Genomic DNA, 17,843 nt, shown 5'->3' with positions numbered 1-17,843 from the left:
TCTAATGCAATCTTCCAGTAAACATTCACTGCAATTAGTAATGTTGTCTTTCAATCTAACTCACACTGTAAACTTTCCAACTAGGATCACTAAATCCTCAAGGACAGCCATTGATAACATTTTTATAGACAAATCAAAGGAACAAAATCATATCATAAAACCTGTAATAAATGGACTTTCAGATCATGACATGCAGCTCCTTGTTTTAGATGTAAATTGTAAGCAGATTATCAAGACTGCTAAATCTTGAGTACAGGAGAGTAGTCAATCAGCCAAAAATTGAGTGTTTTAGAAAACTGCTCAAAGATATGAACTGGAAAGATGTTTGTAGTGCTCATGACATGATTGAAAAATATAACATATTCGTGAACAATGTCAGTACTATGTTTGAAAACTGCTTTCCTCTAAAAGTTACTCAAATTAAACAGAAGTCTATAATAAAACCATGGATTATACAAGGAATAAAGATTTCCTGTAAGACAAAAAGGAAAATGTATCTGTCGACCAAGAATAGCTCCAATGCTGACGATTTAGCTAAATACAAGGAATACTGTAAAATATTAAAAAAAGTAATTCAGACATCTAAACAAATGCTCTACAAGAAGAAGATAGCAATGTCAGGGAACAAAATAAAAACAATATGGGATATAGTGAAAGACAAGACTGGTAGAACCAGAAAGGAACAGGAGCAAATAGCACTAAGGGTAGATGACACATTAATAACCGATGGGCATAGTGTGGCAAATCTATTTAACAAGTACTTTATATCCATTACTGATAGAATGGAATTGTCAAGATCAGTAAATAATGCCCTTGAATATCTGAAACTAGCCTTTACAAATACCTTCAGGTACATGAATATGTCGCTCACTTCACCAAAAGAAATAACTTCCATACTAAAATCTTTAAAAACAAAGCATTTTAGTGGTTATGATGAAATATCAGCAAAGTTAATTAAGGCATGTTCTTGTGAATTTAGTACAATTCTAAGTTACTTGTGTAATCAGTCAATTATAACTGGGACATTTCCTGACTGGCTAAAATATGCAGATGTTAAGCCCCTATTCAAGAAATGTGATAAAGAGATACCATCAAAGTACAGACCAATTTCACTTTTGCCAGTATTCTCAAAAATTTTAGAAAAAGTAATGTACAGGCAGCGTCTCAACCATCTGACCACAAATAACATATTATCAAGAACACAGTTTGGATTTCTGAAGGGTTCCGATATCGAGAAGGCTATTTACACCTACAGTGAAAATGTTCTTAATTCATTAAATAACAAGTTACAAGCAGCAGGTATTTTCTGTGATTTGTTAAAGGCATTTGATTGTATGAACAACAACACCCTTTTAAATAAATTAGAATTCTATGGTGTCACGGGCAGAGCTGCAAAATGGTTCAAGTCATACCTCGCTAACAGGAAACAAAGGGTTTCAGTGCAAGGGACTAGTGAATTAAGTCATCAGAATGGGAAGAAATTACATGTGGTGTCCCACAGGGATCCATCTTGGGGCCATTGCTTTTTCTTGTGTACATCAATGATCTCTCATCAGTTACACTGCCAGGAGCAGAGTTTGTTTTGTTTGCAGATGTCACAAGTATTGCAATAAATAGTATGTCGACTGTAGTTCTAGAAAGATCTGCTAATGATATTTTCATGGATATTAATAAATGGTTTAAAGCCAACTCACTGATATTAAACTTCGAAAAGAGTCACTATATGCTATTCAGAACCTGTAAGAGGTTTCCGTACAGCATGTGCATAAAGTATGAAGAAGAGCAGGTAGAAGAGGTTGACAGTCTTAAATTCCTGGGATTACAACTTGATAATAAATTCAGTTGGGAGGAGCACACCACAGAACTGCAGAAACATCTTAACAAATCTGTATTTGCAATTCGAGTGTTAGCTGACATAGGCGACATAAAAATGAAAAAGCTTGCATACTTTGCCTACTTTCATTCCATAATGTCATATGGTATAATATTTTGGGGTAACTCTTCAAGAAAAGCATGTAATACGTATTATTTGTGGAGTAAATTCATGGACGTCCTGTAGAAACCTCTTCAAAGAACTGGGTATACTGACTACTGTCTCTCAATATATTTACTGCTTAATGAAATTTGTCCTAAATAATATATCTTTTTCTTCAACAAACAGCTCAGTTCATACGTACAATACCAGGAACAAAAATGATCTGCACAAGGACTTAAAAAAGCACTTACTTTAGTTCAAAAAGGGGTCCACTACTCAGGAACACTCATCTTCAATAATTTTCCAGCAAACATAAAAAATTTAGTTACAAATACAGATCAGTTTAAAAGGAGCCTGAAAGACTTACTAGCGGCGAACTCCTTCTACTCCATTGACGAATTTTTCAATAGAAACAAATGATGTATTGTATGTATTCATACTATTAGTATTGTTATTTCAGCTAACAAAGAAAAAAACATGTTCACATCCATGAGGATCTCCTCAGCACGGATCTATGGAACGAAAAACTAATCTAATCTAATCTAATCTACAATATGTAACACACATGATGATTTTAGACAAGATATCTGTATAGGGCAAAAGTGGCAAGTGTCTCTAAATAATTGAAAGTGTGAAGCCATACACAGGAATACGAGAAGGAAACTTCTAAATTTCAATTACATGATAAATCAAATAAATACTTGGGGATTACAATTGGCAACATCATTACACCTTGAAAATAACTTCCCTCACTTACCTGGAAGCACTGCTGTGGAGCCATGGGAAGACTTCCTTGACACTCCTTAACGTATCCTGTGGAATGACTGTGACTGGCAAAGACCCTTTCCATCACATAACCCCAAAGGAAGTAATCTGAAGCCATAAAATCTCTGGAATGGGATGGTCAAGTAATGTTGCCAAAGTGGGATATCACATGGTTTGGAAACATTTCAGAGTGTAGCTGTACTCTGCCGTGTTGTGTGAGCTCTTGCCCCATCCTGCTGAAACCAGACAATATCCAGCAGTCCTCATACCTGCAACGAGGAAAGTCTGCATTCTGCAGCACATTGTTACTATGTGTCTGGTGCCGTCCCTGAAAAGGGGGAGAGCGACGGCATTATCTCGGATATCAACTGCACACCGTGTTACAAGTTTTGGATTCACCTGAAGCTTTTCGTGTAAATATCTTTGTCTTAGGAAAACCCAGTACTGGAAGCTATGCTTATTAACACATTACGAGTCGGGCCACAGTGACAGCTGCAGTTCCCAAGAAGTTGTAAACTTTCTTGACTTCTTTGCTTGGCTTGTGCTTATAACATGAAGGAGAAAAGCATATTGCCATCTGTTTCAGAAATACTGTCGTCAGTTTTAAAATTGTCGTCACAAATTCGGAACCAGATTCTTCGAGCAGCCCTAGAACTTCACCAGTCAAACTGTCCTTCATTTTACGATGAACTTTTGCAATGGAGACAACTACAAAAGCACACTGCAGTGACAACAGTACAGGAACTGATCGGGCTTGTAATATTTTTTGAATGACGTGGCATTTTGTGGAAGCAGGAGCATCCATTCAGCGGCTCTCTCATGTATTAAAAGAGCGAACAACTGACTTCGAGCCGTCAGTGCTCAGAAATAACACATCGTGAAGTAAGAACCTGGAAATCTGCCTCGGAGGTTCTTAGAGTGCTGGCTGGAATGTGTTAACATACCCACTGGAATGTGTTAATGTACCCAGTCAGGAGAAAGTTTGCATCACTGGAGAAACAGTGGCTCTCGGTTATTCACTGCAACACTGTCAGGGCAGTTCATAAGTCTGTTTATTCTATTGTTGTGTGTCAACTCCTGAACCACCTGTAGCTTATGCGGTTGAAGCTTCAAATCGTTAAGTACGTGGTCTAATTAACATCACGACACTTGTAATGGTTGCACATGTCGCTGTGCTGAATGTCTATGACTGTATTCAACTGATATGCAAACTCATTCCAGCTTCTCACACTTATTTCCTGGTCTGTCCCTCCTCTTTCTCAGCCTCCTGAAAACACTGTGACTTTTGGGTACAGCCAGGTGGCTATCATTACTGCTCTGTCACAATGGCTGCTGATCCTTCATCTCAGAACCAGTTCAGATAAAGCTTTCTGCCACTACCACTTGTGACTACACAGGCCACTGCTCTGTGGCACATTAATTACATAGTTCTCTCCTATTCAGCAACTGACACATGCACAGCATCCAATGTGTATTCAGTCAGGGTTGCCAAATGCATTGGTAGGTACAATGCACATCACCCTGTAAAATGCTTGCTTAAAGCACAAAAGTCAAGGTCTCCATTTACTGTAGGGTGTGCAGAGCTTTAAGTTAAGTAACTAAAGGAATGAATGTAAATTTAAACGTAGGCTACTGCGGCCATTGTCACAGTCAATAAAATTCTTCTGGGTTTGAGGCCGCATTGTCAACTATAAAATTCCGACGACTGTTGCAAGATCCCTTCCTCAGGGTGTACTGCTAACTGCTGAATGAGCACTAGTTTGGTTACATATATACTATGGAGGAGTGCAGTCATTGGATATGAGGGTGAGGAGGAAGGGTATTTGGTGTTCTTCTATTGGTCTTTGCATTGAGTGTTGTCATTGGTGGAAATAGGCGTTTTCCATTGGAGTTTCCTTTATTGCTTGCCATTGGTGTAAATCGGCGAATAGGAGACTGAGCGGTGAATGCAGCATAGCTATACCGACTAAACGAATGAAGTTAACTACTCACTATATAATGTAGGCACAAGTGGTCAACAGGAAAGATGAAGACTGAAAACATTGCTGAGCTGCTCTAGCCAACACAACTCCTTATGAACATCAGGCCGAAGACTCAACAGCGTTTACGGAACTCAACTTTACGGTAAGTGGTTACCTATTTTCCTTCCATTATTTGAATGTCTGCCAGGACTTCCCAATACCATATGAACTTTATATGTATAAATAAAAATTTAACAATGGAAAATCCAGGATGGACTGTAACAGTATTATGAAAAAGATAGCTGCTACTCGCTATATAATAGAGGTGCTGAGTTGTAGATAGGCACAACAAAAATACTGTCAGAAAATAAGCTTTCGACCAACAGGGCCTCTGTCAGAGGCGCGTGCGCACGCGCGCGTACACACACACACACACATTCTCTGGTAGTGCCAATGGCGGTGTGTGTGTGTGTGTGTGTGTGTGTGTGTGTGTGTGTGTGTGTGTGGGCGTGTGTGTGTGCGCGCGCATTCTATCTCTGCCAAAGATCTTGTTTGTCAAAAGATCATTTTCTGACAGTCTTTTTCTAGTGCCTATCTGTGACTCAGCATCTCTCCTATTTGGTGAGTAGCAGCTGTCCTTTTCATGTTGTTAAATAAAAATTTTAATGTTTGTTTGTTCACCTAAAATGTGCACCACAAATATTGCAGAAATGGAAAGTTCCAGTGCAAACGGTTTTCGCAGAATGGATTGGTAGTCAGGGGTTCGTTTTGTTAGCCAGTCAACAGATTGTAATAATACTTCCTGTATTTTTTGTGGAAACATACACTTTTTTAAGTGGAAAAATGCCTACTGACATTACCAAGCTAAAAGTAGGATAAATTGGAATGTCAGTGGTGTTTGTTGCAGGATTCTAGTGAGAGTCATTTACAACATATCTTATTTTGAAAAGTTCCCACACCGACACTTGTGGTCAAAATGACCACCAGCAGTGGCAATACATGCTTTCAGTCTGGTATTGAATGCCTGCAGCACAGCTGCTAGCATTTCAGTGGAGCTGTCTGAGCAGGCTGCAGTAGTATGTCATTGCATATCATCGGGTGCAGTTGGTATGACACTGGAACAGCATCTTTCAGCATTCACCACAGAAAGAAATCTACAGGCGTCAAATCCGTGGAATGGGCTGGCCGAGGTACATATCCTCTGCATCCAATCCAACGATTTGGTAACAATTCAGGAAGACATGCTATAGTACTTCATGCACTAGGGGCTGGACAGCCATCATGCTGGCACCACAGGTTCCTCCTAGTCTGCAGAGGAACATCTTCTAGCATCCATGGAAGATGGTCTGTTAGGAGGCCGAGATACTTGTGCACGTTCAGTGTTCCGTCTGTGAGAAATAGGCCTATGAGCTGATGGCTCAGTATCCTACATCACACATTTACACTACATGGACACTGACGTTGCACCTGGCAAGGCCAATGCGGATTGTCAGCAGATCAGTAGTGCATGTTTTGGCAATTTACCTGGTCGTGCTTGGTAAATGTGGCTTCATCACTAAACAAGATAAATGACGCATCTGGACTATCCTGTCTAAATGCCCATGTACAAAAGTTAACATGATCCTCATTATTGTTTCCGTGCGGCTGGTGATGGAGAGAGAGACGTGGTTGTTGTGGAACCTATGTTGATGGAGAATGTGTAGGACACTTGCCTGACTCGTGCCACTTCCTCGTGTGATTGTGGGAGCTAATGTGTGGATGAACTGCAACAGCAGCTAGAACATTAATTTCTACCTCTTCTGTCGTCACTTGTTTCCTTCTGTTCTGTTGTCTAGGTGTTGCACTACTACTTTCATGTCTGTGGTTAAAGAAGTTGATAAATAATTACTGAGATGGTTGACGTCTACTGGGATATCTTGCTGTATACGCATGCTTCCTAAACTCTCCATACACCAAGAGCATTTCAGCTTTTTATGTACTGGTAAACCCCATTGTCCATTTATGACCTGTTGCTTGGACTGTCACACATTAACTGACTAGAAAGTAGCAATGCACTCAAGGAAAACACAAGCACACTGTAAGCAAACGTAATATTGTACATTGCAACTATGCAGGTTGATTGGCACCAACAAGTGTCAGTATGGAAACTTTTTCAGTGTATAATACCTCGCAAATGACTCTAAGACTTCTGCAATGAACACCACTGACATTTTAATTTACCCTCATTTTAAGTCTGTTAATGTCAATAGGCATTTTCCATTTAAGAATGTGTACATTTACACAAAAAATACACTTTACTAGTATTATTACAATATGTTTATTGGCCAACAATTTGTGGCCCCGAATAAGTGTCTACCATGACCGTTAGATTCGCAGACAGCAGGGCAAGCATGAGGTCTGTGGGCAGGCACTGTAGGGGAAATGCCAAATGCTGGAGGGGAAGTGCCTTTCTAAACTGAAGCCTACACTTTTTTTTTTTTATAAAATTATTGAGGGGTGGCCCTCCACGCCCATACTTGGATGGTGACCATTCTAAAATATCTGTCACCCCTGCTTTGGTTAAGATCTAAAGGCTACCGAAAATGCGGTAATTTATTTTCATCTTTCTTGTTAACCATTTGTAACTTTCAGAGAAGTTTCAGGAGTGGTGAATTTTGAGAAAAATTTACAAATTTCTCTTGTTGCCATGTTAAAATTTGCTTCTTTTTCCAAAATACAGTGGTTAATTTACACAGTGACACCTCACAAACATGCTGTACAGACGCAACTGCGAGAGAATTCTGAAACAGTGTTTTATTAATGAGAACTGAGGAAAAGTAAGATCAGGAATGCTGCGGATATTTCATTCTGGCTTTATTGCTGGTGCGGCATGACCGCTAATGAATGTGCAATGTCAGAGCAATTTGCTCGACACTGGGGGCAGATACAGACCTCGACCCAAATCTAAAGAAAATTCAATATGTTAGCTAAATTTCATACGCAGTAACATTCTATGTAATATGCACCAAATGCAAAATCACCGTGACCCCTATTTTTCGTTGCAAACTTTTTCGAATTTCACGCTGTGTCTTACTTCCAGATAAATATCACAATAACTATGACCATTGACAAAATAATGGCTTATTGTAATGAACCTGACATATAAATCTACAAGTAATGGCATATAAAAAAACTATAAGTAAAGCAAAAATGACATTTTTACTGAATAAAGACTGCAGGGCGTGCACCTTGGTTCTGTCATCGCTGACCAGCTGGAAGGTGGCAGACTGATGGACAGAAACAGGGGAGATAAGAATGTATATCCATTTCTCATATGTTTTAGAGATGTGTGCTTTCTCTTTTTTTTTTTTCTTCTTCTCTATTTAAGGAGACTTAGTCACAGCAAAGTGTGGCCCAATACAGCTAATAGGTTAATATGAACAAAATAGCTTATTCACAGAACAAACTTCAGTTTCAATGTATGTCTAACCATCTCATATGTGATGAAAATACAAATGTTTAGACTATCATCACAGGTAGCTGTCATCATGGTGACTACTACTTCTTGCTCCTTTACATAGTATATTATTGCAAAATGGCTATGCCTCCTGGTATACTGCCCCCTTCCCTGTTGGGTGAACTGTAGAAGCATTTGAGAAGTGGATGAGAATGGAGAGGATAATCTGGATGGAAAGAGTGAGTGATGAAAGAGAGTTAGAAAGGGTCGGCGAGAGACAACTGTAGGTTGTGACTGAAAGGTATGAGAAGTGGATTGGACACTCATTGAGACAGAAGTGTTTACTAACATACGAGGTGTGTGCAAAAAAGTTAGGTTACTATATTTTTATGAAAAAATATTTATTTATTCATCAGTGTTCATGTTGTCCCCTCCAAAGTAATCCCCCTCAAGTACAATACACTTATGCCAACACATCTTCCAATCCTTGAAGCACTTCTCATAAGCACTTTTTGGTACAACCTGTAGTACTTCCAGCGATGCAGTTTTTATTTCCTCAATTGCTGAAAATCTTCGTCCTTTCATAGGTCTCTTCAGTTTTGGGAACAGGAAAAAGTCACAGGAGACCAAATCTGGTAAATACGGTGGCTGAGACATGATTGTCGTGTCGTTTTTGGGCAAAAAATCTCTCAAGTGACGATGATTGAGTGGGTACATTGTTGTGTGTGCAAAAAGTGACGAATATTCATGTTGTCCCCTTCAGAGTATTGTTTGTTCAAAGTAGTCAGTTGTTGAAAGAATTGTTTTTTTTTCACAATTCTGGACATTTTTTTGCAGATTGCTTCTTACAAGTGGCGCATAACTTCAAGGTAATACTCCTTATTGACTGTATGACCTTGATGCAAAAATTCATGCTGCACTATGCCACGGTAATGGAAAAAAAAGTGAGCAAAACTTTGACATTTGATCGAACTTGGTGTGCTTTTTCCGGTCTTGGCTCTCTGGGATGCTTCCATTGGAACGATTGAGCTTTGGTTTTGACGTCATAACCATAAACCCATGTTTCATCAGCAGTTATGACCCTTTTGAGCAAAGCAGGATCTTCATTGATGTCATTCAACAGCTCCTGAGTGATGTTCATCTGACAGTTCTGATCAAAAGTGAGAAGTTTTGGAACAAACTTTGCTGGCAAACATATCGTGCCCGAAGCATCCGAAAAATTGCACGACACAATCTTACCGAGATGCCAACATCCTCAGCAACTTCTCTTACAGTAATTTGCCAATTTTCCAAAACAATTTTCTTCACAGCTTTGATGTTTATCATCTGTTGTCGATGTTCTGGGGCATCCGGAGGAAGGATAGTCATTGGCATCTTCTCGGCCATCTTGGAAGAACTTGTACCACTCGTAAACTTTTTTTTTAGTTATAGAAGATTCACATTTCAAGTGTTTTAGATCACTTGATTCCATTTTTCACACAAAATTTGATGCAAATTCTTTGCTCCATTTTTTTGTTATAATCAAAAATTGCTGAGCACACTAAGACACATCTAACCCTTGTATCTGTCAAAAACAAATGAAGTATGCTGTACACTTGAAACTGTCAACATATGTTCAGGACATGTGTACCAAAAAAAATCGATGATCAAATGTACATTGGCTGCACAATTTGAAAGTCACCTTACTTATTGAACAGCTCTTGTGCCTATGCACTCATAATGACTGGTGACAGTGTCGAGGAGGAGGAATATTTGACGCTTATTGCTGGGAATATCTCAGCTTATACAAGGTGTCCACAGAGTCCCACTACCTTTTCAAAAAACATAACTTGGAAACTGAGTCAGATATAGGCACAACAAAAAGACTCTCACAATTATAGCTTTCGACTTGTGAGAGTCTTTTTGTTGTGCGTATCTGCGACTCAGCATATCCGCTATATGGTGAGTAGCAACTTTCCATCCATAATATTGTTACATTCCATCTTGGATTTTCCATTGTTTGATAAATTGGAAACTACACTCCTGGAAATTGAAATAAGAACACCGTGAATTCATTGTCCCAGGAAGGGGAAACTTTATTGACACATTCCTGGGGTCAGATACATCACATGATCACACTGACAGAACCACAGGCACATAGACACAGGCAACAGAGCATGCACAATGTCGGCACTAGTACAGTGTATATCCACCTTTCGCAGCAATGCAGGCTGCTATTCTCCCATGGAGACGAACGTAGAGATGCTGGATGTAGTCCTGTGGAACGGCTTGCCATGCCATTTCTACCTGGCGCCTCAATTGGACCAGCGTTCGTGCTGGACGTGCAGACCGCGTGAGACGACGCTTCATCCAGTCCCAAACATGCTCAATGGGGGACAGATCCGGAGATCTTGCTGGCCAGGGTAGTTGACGTACACCTTCTAGAGCACGTTGGGTGGCACGGGATACATGCGGACGTGGATTGTCCTGTTGGAACAGCAAGTTCCCTTGCCAGTCTAGGAATGGTAGAACGATGGGTTCGATGACGGTTTGGATGTACGGTGCACTATTCAGTGTCCCCTCGACGATCACCAGTGGTGTACGGCCAGTGTAGGAGATCGCTCCCCACACCATGATGCCGGGTGTTGGCCCTGTGTGCCTCGGTCATATGCAGTCCTGATTGTGGCGCTCACCTGCACGGCGCCAAACACGCATACGACCATCATTGGCACCAAGGCAGAAGCGACTCTCATCGCTGAAGACGACACGTCTCCATTCGTCCATCCATTCAAGCCTGTCGCGACACCACTGGAGGCGGGCTGCACGATGTTGGGGCGTGAGCGGAAGAAGGCCTAACGGTGTGCGGGACCGTAGCCCAGCTTCATGGAGACGGTTGCGAATGGTCCTCGCCGATACCCCAGGAGCAACAGTGTCCCTAATTTGCTGGGAAGTGGCGGTGCGGTCCCCTACGGCACTGCGTAGGATCCTACGGTCTTGGCGTGCATCCGTGCGGTCCGGTCCCAGGTTGACGGGCACGTGCACCTTCCGCCGACCACTGGCGACAACATCGATGTACTGTGGAGACCTCACGCCCCACGTGTTGAGCAATTCAGCAGTACGTCCACCCGGCCTCCCGCATGCCCACTATACGCCCTCGCTCAAAGTCCGTCAACTGCACATATGGTTCACGTCCACGCTGTCGCGGCATGCTACCAGTGTTAAAGACTGCGATGGAGCTCCGTATGCCACGGCAAACTGGCTGACACTGACGGCGGCAGTGCACAAATGCTGCGCAGCTAGCGCCATTCGACGGCCAACACCGCGGTTCCTGGTGTGTCCGCTGTGCCGTGCGTGTGATCATTGCTTGTACAGCCCTCTCGCAGTGTCCGGAGCAAGTATGGTGGGTCTGACACACCGGTGTCAATGTGTTCTTTTTTCCATTTCCAGGAGTGTATTAGAGAAAGAGAGTATCATGGTTTGCTGTTAAATGTTTCGCAGTTCTCAAATTTGTTGTTCCTCCCCACTCCCTGTTTATCAGAATTTCAATAGATGTCCCACTCATTGACCACAGAGCATGAAGGTGATATTAAAGAGTTCTGCTCTTGTACAGATCAGCATTATAACGTCAACAATTCTGACTGCTTTACTGATATGTGCCCGAAGGGTAGCAACATCACGCTGGTGGCGTGTACACGAAATCCTCGACATATTTCCCACCAGCATTAGGGGGCAAAAAAAAAAACACACTTCACAGGAAATGTGTCATTCAGTATGTCCCACATGTGCAGACTTCAATGTGGGGGTGCACCAACATGTAGGAAGATGATGGATGGAGGCAGCTCTTTGATCTGTGGTAGCGGGAACTGTTCAGACATGTTTAGGTAAGGTTTCCTCTGTGACAAAAAAATGGGCATATCACCTTAATCTAACTTCCCACACTGGTGTCAATAATTCTGTTGTCACAAATGTGCACTCTAAATATCAGATAAAACCATTGTGTCTTCTCATGGTCTGTCACTATTTTTATGCACTCCAGCTTCCACAGCTAGGTATGTGACTGCATTGTCAGAATATAAAATGCTCCAAGTTTCAGCCACTGTTGCAAATGGCCTTTCTCAGGTTGCTTCATGTAACAAGATAGGCTGCAACATCCTGAACTTGAGAATTGCAGGGTCCCCAAAATCAGTCAGGGATGTACTACGCATCAGAGGTTGCCACCCAGGTGGGGCACACAAAAGGGCTTTTTAGATTACGCAACTCTGCATCCAGTCCAGATAACAAAAGCTGTACGAGATCCAGAAGCGTAAGTGGAGGATCCAAAAGAATGACACCCCCCCCCCCCCCCCCCCAGACTTGAGCAATGAAATCCTGCTACTAGTTAACTGCCAAAGCATTTGCAACAAAATGCCAGAGTTTGAAGTGTTCCTGAACACCAGAAGCTCACATAATAGTAGGCACAAAAAGCTGATTGATGGCAGTGAGATTTCTGGGGAAAATTTAATTTTACATATAAGCTGGTGGTAACTGGCATGGTGTATTTGTCATAGGAAATGAGACATTCAAATGTTGAAGCTGCATACGACATTGTTTGGGCAAGACCGTATCAAGTATGGCCATAAAACTGTAACTGGATCCTTCTATCGGCCACCGGACTCATCTGCTGGTGTAACCAAAATCTTCAGAGAAAATCTCAACTTGCATGTACTTAAGTTCCCCTATCATACTGTAATCATCAGTGGAGACTTCTGTAAAACTACCTAGAACAGATAGTTCAGAATCCCACTCATGATCAAAATATATTGGATGTAATGGCAACAAGTAGACCTGAGCTCTGTGAGGATGTCATCACTGAAACTGGTCTCAATGACTATGAGGCAGTTGTGGCAGCAATATTTACCTAAGTACAAAGGACAACTAAAAGTGGTAGAAAGATTTGTTTGTTAAGTAAACTTGATCTAGATTTGATTCAGATCAGGACACAACTATGGCTCAAGCTTAAAAGAATAGTTGACTATGCACTGAATAGATACATATCCAGTAGAACAGTTCATAATGGGAGGCACCATCCATGGTATAATCACTGTAAATAGACTTCTAAACAAACAGAGAGCTATAGACAAAGAGATGGCGAATGAAATGTGTTTGGCTGCCAAGAGAGCAATGCATGAAGCCTTCAGTGACTCCTCTAGCAGAATACTGCCAAATGATTTTTCTCAAAACCTGAAGAATTTCTAGTCATATGAAAAAGCTGTTGTTGGCATCAAAGTTAAGTGTCCAGTCACTTATGAATGAGACAGGGACTGAATCTGTGGATAGCAAAACAAAAGATGAAATGCTTGACTCTGTTTTCAAATGTTCCTTTACAAAAGAAAACTCTGGAGAACTACCCCAATTTACTTCTTGTACCACTGAAAAGATGAGTGAAAGTAAGTATTAGTATCAGCGGTGTTGAGAAGCAGATGAAATTGTTAAAAGTGAACAAAGTTCCAGGGCCTGATGGAATAATTAATCTCTTATCAGATTCCATACTGAACTGGCAGCCCAGTAATCTATCATATATACCTCAAACAAAAACTTGTGTCCAGTAGTTGGAAGAAAGGAAGTGTCACACTTGTTGCAAGAAGGGTAATAGAATGATCCACAATACTACCATCCAAAATCCTTGACATTAATTTGTTGTAGAATCACAGAATATGTCCTGAGCTCAAACATAGTGAGATGTCTGGAACAAAATGACCTCCATGCCAATCAGCATGGATTCCAAAAACATCGATCATGCGAAACCAAACTCTCACTTGACATACTGAAACTTTGGATCAGGCAGTCAGGTAGATGCAGTATTTCTTGATTTCCAAAAAAAATGTTTGGCTCATTACCACATCTATGCTTATTATCAAAAGTACTGTAATATGGGGTATCAAGTGAAATTTGTGAGTTGATTGAGGATTTTTCGGTAAGGAGGATGTAGCGCAGTATGGAAAGATGTAGAAGTATTTCTGGGTGTACCTCAGGGAAATGTGCTGCGAGCCTTGTTGTTCGTGTTGTATATGAATGAACTTGCACTCAGTACTAATAGTAACCTAAACCTTTTTGCAGGTGATGCATTTTCCTATAATGAAGTACTGTCTGAAAGAAGCTGTGTAAGATTTCAAAGTGATGCCCAGATTGACAGTTTGCTTTGAATGTTCAGAAATGTAAAATTTATTATTATTTCTTTCCTTTCTCAGACATTATGTCTGGTTAAAAATGGAAAGTGATGCAGACCTTGATCAAGCGTGACTTCCTTTTAACTGTATGGTATACGTTACATTGCATTTAGGAACTTTCGGGTAATTGAACATGTATCAATAATTACAGATTTCTGTAGTTGTATATATACGTTTGGATGTAGATGTATTGCGTTGATGTACTGGTGGATATTGTGTGGTACGACTCCTGTAGTTGATAGTATAATTGGTATAATGTCAGCATTATCCTGATGCCACATGTCCTTGACTTCCTCAGCCAGTTGGATGTATTTTTCAATTTTGTTCTCCTGATTTCTTCTGTATATTTGTTGCATTGGGTATGGATATTTCGATTAGTTGTGTTAATTTCTTCTTTTTATTGGTGAGTGTGATGTCAGGTTTGTTATGTGGTGTTGTTTTATCTGTTATAATGGTTCTGTTCCAGTACAATTTGTATTCATCATTCTCCAGTACATTTTGTGGTGCATACTTGTATGTGGGAACGTGTTGTTTTATTAGTTTATGTTGTATGGCAAGTTGTTGATGTATTATTTTTACTACATTGTCATGTCTTCTGGTGTATTCTGTATTTGCTAGTATTGTACATCCACTTGTGATGTGATCTACTGTTTCTATTTGTTGTTTGCAAAGTCTGCATTTATCTGTTGTGGTATTGGGATCTTTAATAATATGTTTGCTGTAATATCTGGTGTTTATTGTTTGATCCTGTATTGCAATCATGAATCCTTCCGTCTCACTGTATATATTGCCTTTTCTTAGCCATGTGTTGGATGCGTCTTGATCGATGTGTGGCTGTGTTGGATGATATGGGTGCTTGCTGTAGTGTTTTCTTTTTCCAATTTACTTTCTTTGTATCTGTTGATGTTATGTGATGTAAAGGGTTGTAGAAGTGCTTATGAAATTGCAATGGTGTAGCCGATGTATTTATATGAGTGATTGCTTTGTGTATTTTGCTAGTTTCTGCTCGTTCTGGAAAGAATTTTCTTAAATTGTCTACCTGTCCATAATGTAGGTCCTGGCAGGTCGACAGACACACAAACATACACACAAAATTCAAGCTTTCGCAACAAACTGTTGCCTCATCAGTTAAGAGGGAAGGAGAGGGAAAGACAAAAGGATGTGGGTTTTAAGGGAGAGGGTAAGGAGTCATTCCAATCCCGGGAGCGGAAAGACTTACCTTAGGGGGAAAAAAGGACGGGTATACACTCGCGCACACACACACATATCCATCCACATATATACAGACACAAGCAGACATATTTAAAGACAAAGGGTTTGGGCAGAGATCGCTCTGCCCAAACCCTTTGTCTTTAAATATGTCTGCTTGTGTCTGTATATATGTGGATGGATATATGTGTGTGTGTGTGCGCGAGTGTATACCCGTCCTTTTTTCCCCCTAAGGTAAGTCTTTCCGCTCCCGGGATTGGAATGACTCCTTACCCTCTCCCTTAAAACCCACATCCTTTTGTCTTTCCCTCTCCTTCCCCTCTTTCCTGATGAGGCAACAGTTTGTTGCGAAAGCTTGAATATTGTGTGTGTGTTTGTGTTTGTTTGTTTGTGTGTCTATCGACCTGCCAGTGCTTTCGTTCGTTAAGTCACATCATCTTTGTTTTTACATATATTTTTCCCACGTGGAATGTTTCCCTCTATTATATTGTTAAATCATTTAGTTAGATGTGAATGTGTTGAGATGAACTTCTTCAGCCAGAAATTTGCTATTTTATCTTTTCCAGGGGCTTTCCAATTGTGCGTAGAATTAATTGCTCGGGTGACTTCATGTTGCATAATTATCACTTCAGGTGTTTGTGGTATCATCTGGTATGTGTCTGTTTCTACTTGTATCCACCATGTATGTCTGTTATGTTGTACCGGGTTTGACCATGTGTTGTTCCAGAAGTGTTCCATGTCTGTCATGCTTGGTGATGGTCTATTTTAATGTGTGTGTTATGTATTGTCTGATAAATTTTCTTTTGGTTTGTGTTGAATGTTTTTTTTTTCCTTCTATTTTCACTTTTTTTCTATCTAATTGCTCTATGGCTTCTTGTTGTGAGTTTTTACCTAACCTTTTTCGTTTTTTGTCTAATATTTCATTTCTATTAAATTGTGTTATCTGTCCGATGTCCTTTCTCAGTTTTTCTATTCTGATCTGTAGCCTGTGTTGCCATGCTGGTTTTGTGGGATTCTTCTGTGTGTTGGTTTGTTCTGATCTCTGCCTAGTGTGTATATTTAGTGTAGTGAGTGCTCCTATATAAACCAGTAGTTGTAACTCTTCCATAGTTGTATTTTCATTTATTTTGTTGTGTATGATTGTGTTGATAGTTGTTATTGTTGTTTCGACTTGTGGGTTATTCAGTGGTCTATGCAAGAATGGTCTAATGTTTGTATTTGTGTCTTTGTATTCTATATATGTCAGCTGAAATTTTTCTTCTATATCTAACATGTGTGTCACTTCGTGTTCTATTTGTGCTTGTTCTGATGGCTGTCTTAAGATTTCGTTTTCCTCTGATTGTTTAACTGATGCGTGTTGTTCTTTGTTTGTTTGCTCTGGGATGTTTGAGTCCATTACTGTATTTTCTTCTTCTTCTGATTGCACATTATTTTGTTCCAGTATTTGTTGTTTGATGTTTTCTAATTCTGACTGGGGGTATCCTGTTATTTTTTATTATTACGCGGATCTGATCAGCAAGTCGTTGTTCTGTTAAAAATTTTTATTCTGGGTATCTGGTAATAAATGTTGTGTATACTTGTGATCTGTATCCAGTTGTGTTGGTTCCTAAGTTTGTTGCTTGGTAATAACAGAACATGAGGTGTCGGTTAACTTCATATGACCATCTCATCCTCTGTCTTTGTTTTCCTTCTAGAGTGGTTGCAGGAAGCATATCGTGCAAAACACCTCTATTTGGATTTAAATCATTTTCCGTGTGGCTAGCAGTGTTGTTACCATTGTGGACAGGCATAGGGTTCAAGCATCATCCCCGACCATGACAGCGCTTGTCCGAGGCTTCATTAGTTCTGTCCTGAACCAACTAATCACACTAAAAGGGGGGTTGGCCCTATTAGTGGTTTGTTCTTTTCGTCACCTTTTAAGACTGGCAGAATATACCGGAGGCCTATTCTTTGCCCGGGCCTCCACCGGGTTAATTATTATTATTTCTTTCCTTTCTCAGACGTTATGTCTGGTTAAAAATGGAAAGTGACGCGAACCTTGATGAAGCACGACTTCCTGTTAACTGTATGGTATATGTTACATTGCATTTAGGAACTTTCGGGTAATTGAACTTGTATCAATTTACTTTCTTTGTATCTGTTGATGTTATGTAATCTAAAGGGTTGTAGAAGCGGTTATGAAATTGCAATGGTGTAGCTGATGTATTTATATGAGTGATTGCTTTGTGTATTTTGCTAGTTTATTATTATTATGTAATATCCTATAATTATAATGTTAATGAGTCACAATTGGAATCTGCCAACTCATAAAA

Source organism: Schistocerca nitens, chromosome 5 (genome assembly GCF_023898315.1).
Source record: "Schistocerca nitens isolate TAMUIC-IGC-003100 chromosome 5, iqSchNite1.1, whole genome shotgun sequence".
Lineage (NCBI taxonomy): Eukaryota > Metazoa > Arthropoda > Insecta > Orthoptera > Acrididae > Schistocerca > Schistocerca nitens.
The sequence above is the reverse complement of the archived record's forward strand: the minus strand, read 5'-3'. Positions refer to the sequence as shown.